Consider the following 12,831-nt stretch of genomic DNA (forward strand, 5'->3'; position numbering starts at 1 on the left):
GAGTGTGTAGAGATTAAGATGGAATGAAATGAGGTTTAGGGTTTTATGGTGGTTTAGGAGGATATTTATACCTCTTGAAGCCCGTGGACCTAAAGCCCATTACCACTTAATCCACCTTAATTAATCTAAGTCCATGATCCGTTCTTTACTCGATATTAAATAAATTAATAACGCGAAATCACTAAACGTAACTTTCTCTACTTAACATTATAATATTTTAGGATGTTACAAGTGGCAAGTAAACATATTTAGCCACTTTTAATGTAATATCCAGTGTCTATATAATATAATTAGCCACACTATTATTAAATTTAAGTGGTCATTGCTTTGCTATATCCACACGGTATATGTCACAATGCACGCTTAACACAACCCTATTGGCCACACTATTATAAAATTCATGTGGCTGAAACATTAATTCATGTCGCTCTATACGTGCAATGGTCACTCATAGAAAATACTCATGTGGCCATTTTCTACCGTTTAGCCACACTTATTGGAGAGGCTTCTTGATGGCCAGCAACTAATGCATGTACCCTTTAGCCAACTTATTACCACATATGGCCACTAAAAACTGTGTGTAGCCATATCATACCCACGGTGTCGCGACCTTTGGCCACATATGACCTGAACCAAATGTGTGTGGCTAAAGGCCTACGGCCACACTTTTTTCGTGTGGCTGAAAGTCAATATTCACGTAGTGGTATTTCATTGTATCATATTTGTAGAATGTTCTTAGGTGTGTTTGCATATCTTTTGGTGCATGTTCATTATAAAGACTCAATACCTTGTTCCACAAGTTTCGCATGTTGGTCCACCGCAAAATGCGATCATTATATAGATTGGTTCTTTTGTGACTCATTGCAACCCTTACAATTCGAGAGTTCAATTTCCACCTACAAGAGAGTAATATGATCGGGTTTTACATTCGCCGCAACGCATTCATTTCTTGAAACATGATATCTATATTATTATATTATTAAGGAGTAATGAAGGACAACCATAGTAATTTCACAATTAGAGGGTGAGGATAAAAGAGACAATATACAATTGGGCAGAAAAAGTAATTTACCATTAAATCATTTCATTATTCAAGCGTGTCGTATAAGTACACGAAGCCTCACGTTTAGTGTAGTTACTCTTTAATCCTTTTGAGGATGCAAAAATTATATATATATATATATATATATATATATATATATATATATATATATAATGCAAAGGTTTGAAAGATATAATAAAGCCCACTAAACTCCACAACTTTATATTTCACTTAATTATTATTAACGACTTCTCAATCCAACAGGGAAGTTAGACGGACTAAAAAATTTTGTTCATTCAATTAACTCATACATTAAAACATCAGTTTATTGAAGGCTTCTCGATCCCAACTCAATAATCCGTTTTAATTTGGGTTTCTTGTAATAATACAAAATAGAGCAATAGATGCATGTTTTCTGCAGTTTTAATGGCGAATTGCAACTGATTCCAAGAGTAACCTCCTTTAGAGATAGGCTAAATTCATCTACAAATGTGAGTTTATTTCCAATCTAAATTCCTTTTGAATTTTAGTTCGACGTTAAATCATGTATAATATCGAAGTGAGAGTTTGAATTTGTTATAATGTGTTTAATTTAGTATTTGAGCAAAAATGGTTAAAGATTAATTTGATAATGTTGAATTGAGTGGTTGAGTTTGATTTGTTTAATTTAATCTTGAATTTGAGAAAAATTAGTTAAAGATGATATTTTTTGTTATTTACTTTTAATGTTTAGTTGAGTGATTAAATTTAAATTAATGTGTTAAAATTATTAAAAATGGATGGGGAAAATTGAAATGGAATATTGTATATTTCACAATCTTCAACCTCAAAACCATTTAGTAAATTTATTTCTTTTTATACATTTTTTATCTTTCATATTTAATGATTATGTATGATCTTTTTACTGTTGGAACTTGGATGTAACAATCAAGTCAAGCTTTATGTATTTTATCTGTTGTTTCATTTGGTTATGCACAAAAGATAGGCAACTTCTGCTACGCCCTCGAGAGCACCCGGATAAAACCAAAGCGTATCATCTTCTACATGCATTGTATTATTATTTTATTTTTCTTCATTCCAAATATATTTACTCATATATTTCATGTACATTTAAAGGGATGGCGTGAGTTATTTCCAGTTCTACATTATGAACTTGATGCAACTCGTAAGGTAATTAATGATAAATATATACAGTTATATTTTTTTTAGAGCTCAACCTCTGTTGGTTAGTTGTTTTTTTTCAATCTTTATTTTGGCACGTGAGTTGCTTTCCCAGGCTCTAGCGAATAATAATCTCTTTGATTTCACTCTCTGATTTGATTAAATTTAATTTGAATAAATCAAAGATAAACTACTGTGCATGGAAGCATCGTTGTTGCTTAGTATCTTACATGTAATATTGGTTTTAAATAATCGCAACTATGACCTATTGGTAAATAATAGTCTCAACTTCAAACTTGGTTGGTGGCGGTCCAAACTAAAAGGGTATTTGGAAAAAATGTTCACATACACAATTCGTGTACATACAAGCCTAATAATGGTTAGATATAACGACATACATTTATACGCACCATACAAACTACTAAGGGGAGTTGCGATAGCCTTCACTTTTTGATACGAAATAATTAGACCACCAACAATTTATATTAAAAACCAAAGTAACTCTAAAAGCAAAGTTGCAAACCACGTTACAATAATGTATCCGTAATCCATTACTTCACCTACAATAATTACAAATATATAACCATCCAATCAATTTGTTATTGTATATTACTCATAATAAATAGTTTTCACAATTTTTCAATCATGAGTTAATTACACAAATTATAATGTATTTTACAATGATATGTTATTTCTTTTAAATAACCATAATTTCATCTCTATGCCATTCACTCGACTTATTCACAAAAATTATAGTTGGAGTTTATATACACATTCCCAGATTTAAAAACTTTTAACCAAAAGCAATACCTAACAAGTCATGTATCATTACTTTTTGGATTCCAATACATCTAATGCTTCATCATGTATAAAAAAATAAACAATGGAATTTAATAGACCTTTCGTATTAGAAATCCAGTCTAACTACTCACCAATTAACACACATTCAACCATTTATGTTGATTCTAAATCATAAAACCCACCAAACTACATGCATACTTAATATATAAGTGTGCAACCCCGCACAAAAAAAACAACAAATCATATGCACATGCGGCAATGCGCTCGCATTGATAACACATTACACACCACACCAAACACTACAAATCAATACGACGGGATAATTTACGCGAACCCACAACAATGCGCGCACACTTCTGCTAGTATCTATAAAAGTGTTTGTAGACAAAGTGAAACAGAGAGTGGTGTATGCTGAAGCTGATCACACTTTTGTTGATATTTTATTCAGCTTCATGACATTGCCAATGGGAACAGTTGTCAGACTCTTGGAGAAACATCCCGGATACAAAGTTTGAGGCTCTTGGGAGCTTGAACAATCTGTACAAAAGTCTAAAGGATCTTCCTGTGTGTTACCTAGCTTCAAAAGATTGCAAGCATATGCTTCTTAACCCTAGAAGTCTATCATACACCCACTGCAGAAATGTTAAACTGAAATTTGATGACACGGAGCCTTCGAAATACGTTATATGTGGAAGTGGTTGGTCTAGATGTACCAATCCTACTGCATCAGTCAGCATGTCTGATAAAGCTAATTGCAAGGGTTGTTACCAGAGAATGAACGACCCTTTTTCTTTTAATTCCGGTGTTCCCTTTGATAGCGGAGTGTTTGTTTCTGATATAGCAACTTTTATTGTCCCGGATGATTTTTCGGTGATGCCTTATTTCGCGGCAGGTAGCATTAAATTGCTCACTGATTTTGGAATTACAGATATGAGCCATCTGGAGAGAAGACAACTGGATATTAGTTGTGAACAGGTAGTTCAAGTTTAAATTTATTATTCACAATCAAAAGCTTTCATCAAATGTGCCTGAAATTTTTTAAGAAGTTAAATCATTTTATATATAATTTACTATAAAACGATTACAATAAAGTGACAAGCAAACGGGCAACAAGCTTTTAAAGTTGGCTCTTTCACTTGATTGGCTACAGAGTTTAATTTCTTTTTCTTTTTCAGATTCTTTATCTTTTAAGGTTGGCTCTTTCACTTGATTCTCCATTGACTTACCTAGTTTTTGGTAGAAAAGATTATCCTATTCGAGATTTACTAGGTTCTTTTCAAGCTAGTATGTTTGGTCAAGTGAAAAAAGTGGCATCAAAGATGCTTCTGGAAGTTTGTTTGCAAAAGTCAACAGGAAGGGTTTTGTTTGCTGAATCCAAAGAAGATTTTGTCGATTTTCTTTTTGGTATTTTATCCATATCATTAGGGACGGTAATCGGGACATTGAATGGATCTTCTTCTATTAGTTGTATGGATAATATTTTGAAAAAGCATTACGAATATGAGTGTGGGAAGTTACCTAAATACGCAAAATATCAAAGATATGCTACTTAAACCTCATTTTGGGCAGCCATTTACTTCAAAGAATCAGATTTTTACTTTACAAGGTACCGAATTTACACGTCAGATTTCTGGTGTCACTTGTGAGCTTAATGATCCTAGAATAGAAGAGAAATTTGTAAGACAGTCTGGGATGTTTTTTGTTACGAATGACTTGGTCGTAACACCATCTTCATCAAGCTCAACTTTGGATGCTCTAATTAAGTTGAAAGTACCTCTTGATGACATTGAGCGACATGAGATTAGCATTGGCTTGGAGGAGGTATCTCATAAGTAAACATATTTTCTTTTTATTTGTTTGCGTAATTTTGATGTTTTATTACTTTTGTTTTTGCCGGCTTTAAGAATTCTGAAAGCATCTCTACTTACGAATTCAACTTTGACTAGCATCACTGAGCATCAACTGAAGAAGTGAATTTGGATTTTATATGTGTTTATATCTGAATTTTATCATTGGTCATCCATGGAAAAGTTATCTTGATGTTTTTCTAATTTAAACAATTGTCTGTTATCTTCCTTTCAATTTGGTTTTAAAATTTGAAAGTTTGATGTTTCTTAAAAATAACGATGCATATTGGATTCATAGCATGTAAAAAAAATGCGGCAATTGTTAGACCACCGATTAGGCGATTACGAATGAATGGATTTTTTTCCTAGTTCTTGCTAGGACTGGAAATTCGTGTCTTAACAGGTTTAACATGTTTGAAGCAACGCACTTAACAAAAGTATCAAACATGAATACGACTCATTTAACTACTTTATATGGCATGACTATATGACGGTTTCAAGTTTCAAATACCAATAATGAAAAATAATGGAGTCTAATTTACTAATTTCAGTTATTTAAGAAAATAAAAAAATCACATACCACATTTTTTTGATTAACAGGTCTTATCGTGTCTTAAACAAGTACCCAATTGTCAGCACTAGTTTTTTCACCATTAGAAAACATAAAAAAACCAAAAATCATATGACTGATAGTCTGATTATTACATATATATTTTATATACAATTAAGTAAATGCGTTAAATATATAGTTTTGGTTGGTCGCTTAAAAAAATTATTAACAATAATAATTCACTAAATGTATAATTTAATTTTAGTAATAATATACAATAATAATATAGTTTTGAGAGCTTCCTTGAAACCGAGAGTTTCTGTTAGAGGAGTCCGAGAAGGATCGGAATTGCGAACGACCCGACTGTCTTTGGGAAAAATTGGCGGTCGCTATTAGGGTAGGAGCAGTAATTTTAGCTTCTTTGAGAGACCGTTCAAAGTCAACTAGCTTATCAAAACGCTTCGGGTATGTAATCGGGTTTTCCCGAGCCTTGAGGATTGCGGTGATCGAAGAATATTCATCACCAAGTTGGCTGAGCTCGCGCTTGTTCAGAATCCGGTAGACGACGAAGATCTCATCGTCGAGCTCGAGTCCAGTGAGAGTGAACTGAATTAGTGTACGCCATACCGGGAAGTTCGTGGTTGAAAGCTTAGTTGGGAAGTGGGTTGCGGCAGACCCGTCCCCGAGAACGATAAAAAAAAATTAGGCCTCGTGCAAGATAATTTGGGCCCTTTTCATATTTTATAAACTCATCAATTAGATATCAAAAAACCACAATACGAATATATTGTTATCAAATAAACAAAAAAAAAAGTAGTTATGTGGTTTTCAATGTTTACCGATGTATTTGCTTCAGTATGAATCCACTTATATCGGGTTTGATAACTTTTTAGAATGTTACCATTCAATATATATACATGTCTTATGCTACATTAATATTAATTTATTATATGGTAATTTATGTAATATGAAAGGGTTAATAAGTTTGTAAGTCAACAATAAAGAAAAATCATGTCCAATGTTAATTTACTTGTTAAATACACAAAATAACTTTTGTCTTATATAATATATAGTTTCAGTGTCTTGTGAATTATAAATAACTTAATGAGGGTGCAATTAAATAACTATAGAAAAGTAAGGGGAGGTAAGTTGTAGATGTTTACTTGTAAAACATTCACAATTTCACATGACAAATTTGGAGAACGTGTAGATTTGTAGATAGCCACAAATTAGAGAATATAAAAAGTAAATATGGGTATGTGCATATCAGGAGATGAATAGCCTTTGGGCCTCTTTGAGCTGTTGGGCCCCATGCATTGGCACGATTTGCACAGCCCAAGATGAATAATAGTTTTTTGGTTGTAAGATGAATAATAGTTTTTTGGTTTGCCACAGGGATGGTAGCCATAAAGATGACAAGAACAAAAAAAAGATAAGGAGAAATAATATCTTGGATCGTGAGTTTACTCAATAGAATTTGGAAGGGCTCTGATTACCATAATAGGTTTGAATGTAATTGGGTTCGAATGATTATTTTGATATTCACATACATAATATATAGGAGAGTACAATTCAATTACATAAGATAAATTAGGAGTTTTAAATTAGGAGTTTCCATACGACTCTACAACAACCTTGACTAGGTTTTAAACATTTAAATTTAAATGTATTTGAAATATTTGACACCATTATTGATTTATTGTATTTGTCATGATATCCCTATGTTTCTTTTCTTCCAAGTTTTGACTAGAATGATTAGATGCTTAAAGTTTTCGATCACCAAAGAAGAGCATAGAGTCGCGATTTAGTCACAAAACTGAGTTGTTTATTTGTTCGAGAATTGCTCCATGGCCGATTGATTTCCCACAAATTTAACTGCTAATATAAAAAATAAGGATATAACATTACTGGAATAAGAAACAAACAGTTATGAAACTAATACCAAGAAATATCCAAATTCACGTTTTCAGTTGATTCATAAGGCTTCTTGTTAAAGTACGGCAAGATTTTAGCGATGCTTTCAGAATTCTTAAGCCCTGTAAAAAAAGAGTGGTAACAAAACTGAGAAAAAAATAAATCAAAAATCAACTTATGATAAATTTAATTTGTTATACCTCTTCTAAACCAATGCTAACTTCACATCTCTCTATATCTTCAGGAGAGACTTTTGATTTTCTCAGAATATCAATAATTGAAAATGAAGATGACGGGTTTATAGTTAAGTCATCAGTTACAATAAACAGCCCCGATTGGTTTAGATATCTTTCATCTAACATTCGATCTTTATGATGATGTTTACTCGGTGTTGGAATAACATTCAAAGGAAAAATCTGATGTTTTGAAGAATATTCCTGCCCAAAATGAGGCTTAAGTAACAAATCTTTGATATCTTGTGACTTTATGTAACTTCCCACAGTCATATTTGAAATGCTTATAAGAATATTATTCATACACCCAACAGATGAAGCCCCATTCATCAATGTCCCAAATACCGTTCCTAACGGTATCGATAAAATACCAAAAAGAAATTCAACAAAGTCTTCTTTGGTTTCTGCAAATAAAAGCTTTTTGGTAGACTTTTGCCTAGTTACTTCCACAAGCATCTTTGAACTTGCTGATACCTCTTTTTTCATTAAATCACAGGGCAGATCAAAAGTATTATCTTGTCCACAGCCAACTAAACCACAGGCTAGCAGGTCAGAGGAATGGAACTTAGAGAAAACCAAACATGTGAACGGACATTTGGTTGTAAGGGCCAAGTTTAAAAAATAAACCATCTGCACAAACAATGAAATTATAATACTATCAATTACAATGGATAAAATGAGTTCCTTGATTGTTTAGTGAAGATAGTAATATTTTCATTGTATTGTTTCTAGTGTAAGTTTGGTGGTGCATGAGAAATATTGATTCTGCGCATATAATGGAATAGGTAGGTAACCGAACACGAGGCAAGTTTGGGCATAATCCACAAACTTAAGCGACACAATCACTAAAATCACTACATGAATGGCAACATATATGCACCCCAAAAACCGTCAAATTTTAACTAGTCAACCAAACAAGCAAAAAAAAAACTAACAATGACATGTAGATATAATGCAAATCCATACTATTTGTGACTTGAAAGTTGAAACATAAACAAAAAAAAATTAAAACGTTTAGGTAAGCGGTAAAAATCCGTATATAGCGTATGTAAAATATTAGTGTGCACATAAACGCATATGACTATATGAATGATCAACCTTTACCTGAGAAGATGACATCTCTAAATTTCTCTCCTCTATTTGGTTCATGTCAGAAATTCCAGATTCTGCGAGCAAGCGAATGCTATCTGCTGATGAAAATGGTTTCACGTAAAGATCGTCAGTGATAATAAAATTTCCAATAGTGGAAACAAAAACACCTATGGGAACCTTGTCTGAATAATCGGAACCCATAAAATCATTACGGGAGCGCAAAAGTAGAAATTTATGACTCATGCAGGATCCACATCCGTAGTAATACATGGGCTCTGTGTCATCTATCTTTAGTTTAAGAATTTTGCAGTGATCATATGATAAACTTTTAGGGTTAAGAAGCAAAGACTTGCATTCTTCTGTGGAAAAGTAACACTCAGGAAATATTTTAAGACTTTGGTACAGATTGTTCAAGCTACCAAGAGCCTCAAACTTTTTATCATCATGTTTCCCCAAGATTCTGACAATAGTTCCCATGGGCAATGTCATAAAACTGAATAGAATGTCAACAAAAGTGTAATCAGCTTCAGCATACACCACTCTCTCATTCACTTTGTCTACTATTACTTTTATTGATATTTTAGCTTCATTTGTCTCTGTACCAGCCATAATTACTAGAAACCTAGCCAATAAGATTGAGATAACTATATGTAAGATTAGTATTTAACCTGGTTGTGAGGTAACCAAAAGGCTTTCGTTAAGCAGCATTTAATAGTGATTTGATTCTCATTTAATATCTTGGAAGTGGTATGATACATTGATACGATTAAATTTATAGGCGACCTTTTGGTTTCCATTCAACAAAGGCGACACCACATAACTTTTCATGTGAACCGCCTTCTCCATCAAGATGTTCATTCAAAACAAGTTCGATATCATTTCCACGTTTGTTAACGCTTCAACGATTATGTTAATTGGGTCAAGTTATTCCATTAACGAAAACAAAAATGAGAAATATAAGAAGTATTTATAGTCACACAAACCACTCAAAATAATATTTATCAAAATAAATAAAAAATATCATGACTCATTATTTAATAAAAAAATGAAAAAAGTAAAAACACAAAAATGTTTCTACTGTCTTTCTTGTCTCATAAAAAACACAATGGTAATTGAAAAAAGTCGTTGTGTCTTTTTGTTTATCATTGTGTTTTGCGTTTATTTTCGTCATTAATTGTGTTTTTTTCCTTAACATTGTGTTTTTTTCCTTAACATAGTGTTTTTTTTCTTTATATTTTGCGATCTGTTATGTTTTTTATTGTTATAATTATGTCTTTTGTTTATTTTCGTCATTGTATTTGATTTCGGCATGATGTCTTTTCGTCATAAGTAACCGATTATGGAAGTGGGTGTTTTACTTTATCCCAACCAATCATCCATCATCCTTGTGAAGTTGTAATTATTTTTTAAAAGAAAATTAGTTTTTAAGATATTTGAGATGAATAATAATTCATGATGAATATAACAAAATAATTCTAAAGCTAATTTAAAACCATGTAAAAGCATAACTATACGATACAAACACTCAATATAGTTTTAAGTTTCAAAAAGAATGTTTTAAATTGAATGCAAATTTTATTAAAAGTTAAATCTAATATTTGAGAAAAACAAATATTTATCACAACTACCCATATTTTTTCTTAAGCTAATGATTTAAAAAGTGTAAACCATTAATATTAGATTATTGTTAGATCACTGTATAAATGTGTGATATTGAAGAGGTAGGTCCCATCAGAGCCCAGTTGGACCCGCAAGACTCACCTTGAAGAGGGACGTCTGCGCGAAGACCAACTGGTTCCGCAGGACCCACCATGCTCAGAGAGATGAAGACCTTACGCGCAGTACGCTAGCTGTTCCCGCAGGAAAAGCCTCCCAATGGTAAAGTACCCCGCCTGTTCCCGCAGCTGCGGATACAAGCCATCAGGGAAGGCTACCCGCACTAATAGTAAGGCTACACGCACAAGGCACTAACTCTTAATAATTCAGTAATGTCACCTGAAGAAGGAATGAGCAAGGCGGGAATACTCCCGCCCAAATGAGCCAGTCCGTACGCTTCTGGAAGATCTTTTGTACTATACCTGCCAAGGTATGGACAAAATAGACAAGATCTGACCAAAGCAGCCCATGAACCAATCACAGGGTGACAGCTCACCGACAACAGTACGAGGAGGAGCATACTCTAGTACAAAATGTCACTATCAGCCGATGCCTACCCACCAACCCTCATCGTGGCACGTACATAGCCTGTAGTTGGTGGAAAAGGAATAGTACACAGCCCGCCATGTCACTATCAGCCGCTGCCTGCCCACCAACCACCAGCATGGCACGTACGTAGCCCACAGTTGGTGGAAAAGGAATATTATACAGCTGGCTATACCTGCTTGGAAACCTACCTTCGGCTATAAATACTCCAACACCTTGGAACGGTATCATTATCTTATATCATCACATGTCATCTGATATTATCTTATCTTCTCTAGCTATTTCTCTTAATATACACTTATATTCAGAGCAATCTAGTCTGATTCTCACGCCGGTGTCTGTTTTGCAGGTCATCAGAAGAATAACCATCTTTGCCAGACCTAACTCTCGTGGGAAACATCTACTTAGCCCTAAGATTATCCGTAATCTGCCTGGGTCACTTAGTGTTTCTTCAGATATGATATCCATCTCAATATATAAATGTTTGATTCCACCGACTTTCTCAACACTACATAAACCAAAGGAAAAAAAAGTATATAAGAGCATTCCTAGCTCTTTATATATATATATATATATATATATTTTTATAATTTAATTAAAAAACATTATTTTTTAAATTAATCTATCATTTTTCAAAAATCTTTCGTATTTTATTTCTTATTTATATCCATAAATTCTTTTTATATTATTTTTTTTATTTTTTGTCTTGTTATATAGTATGGTAATTGAATTATAGTTGATATATTATATGGTATGGATCAAAAGTGAGACCTTATATTTAAGTTTTTACTTTACTTGTTATATAACTCATCCATATAATAGTGAATGGATTGGATAGGTGATTTTGATGGTTTTCTTAAAATTTATCCTAAATTATAAGAAAATTATATGGATGAGAATGAGTTAGACTATATGGTATAGATACCATTTTACTTCTTACTTCATAATGTCACGTCAGCACCATATCATACCACACTCCATTTCAATTTCTTCTATAATATCATGGAAATGGGCACCAATTAACCACTTTCCTTCTTTTTAAAATAAAAATAATTATATCTATATAACTGAAATTAATTTAAGATAACTAAAATAAAAACTTAAATACTTGGGTAACACTATTATAACTAATTATTAAATTTAAAAGTGTTTAAGAAACACTCTTAATTCTAAAATCTTTCCATTCTTTAAGATTATACCCATTTTCTTGTAACAACACCTCTAAAAGCCCAATTCTAAAAAACACATTAAAAGTTTAATTTTAAAAAAATAGGTTTAACTCAATGCGCAGCCATAGTGTCTATCTTCTCCATCATGTTCATTAAAAAAAATCAAAACCCTAAAATACACATGCTCTATCTTCTTCTTCCTCTATTATTTTTCTAAAACATTCAACAAGAAAAAAGGGGTGAATAATTGTACAAAGAAGGATGCCAGCGGCATTTTAGTCGGTAATTTTTCCACAGCATCCACGCCGCTGGGCGACACCGACTGGCCTGGGACGGTGTTTGCCGCCGGCAGCTGTCCAGGTCAGCTTTTCAACGGCAAAGTGGTATCTATACCTGATAGCTTTAGAAACCCTCAAAAACCATCTCCAATAAATGATGTTTTTGTAAATGTTTTTGGTTGCCAAATGACATTAGGCCCCACAAAATATCTATCTCTCTTCTATTATCTCTTCTCTCTCCTCCTACTCACCTCACATATGCATCCTTAGTACATTTTTCATCAAATCTTGCATTATCCTCTCTCTATCACATCATATATTCACTTATTCACATCACCACTTTTTTCTTAAGAATATCTTATCATGGATGCTCTCAATATGAATATCCATCTCAATATTTGGTCAAAGTTGATGGGTTTTGATACCGAATATTTTGAAAAAGAAAATGCATTTAGTAGTAATAGAAACTAACAAAAATAATTTTTCATATGTGAAATTCTTTTTTTTACTATTTTAGTGACATGCTGTGTAAAAACTTGATC

General features: G+C 32.8%; 1 long non-coding RNA gene across 1 annotated transcript in view; it reads right to left on the reverse strand.

Moving 5' to 3' along the window:
* LOC143589088 (uncharacterized) overlaps positions 1-12,831 on the reverse strand; it is a 183,052-nt gene that overhangs the window by 27,722 nt on the left and 142,499 nt on the right. The window lies entirely within an intron of this gene.

This window comes from Bidens hawaiensis, unplaced genomic scaffold, assembly GCF_021521415.1.
Source record: "Bidens hawaiensis isolate Kalapana, Puna unplaced genomic scaffold, B.hawaiensis_p1.1 tig00001576_1, whole genome shotgun sequence".
Taxonomy (NCBI): domain Eukaryota; kingdom Viridiplantae; phylum Streptophyta; class Magnoliopsida; order Asterales; family Asteraceae; genus Bidens; species Bidens hawaiensis.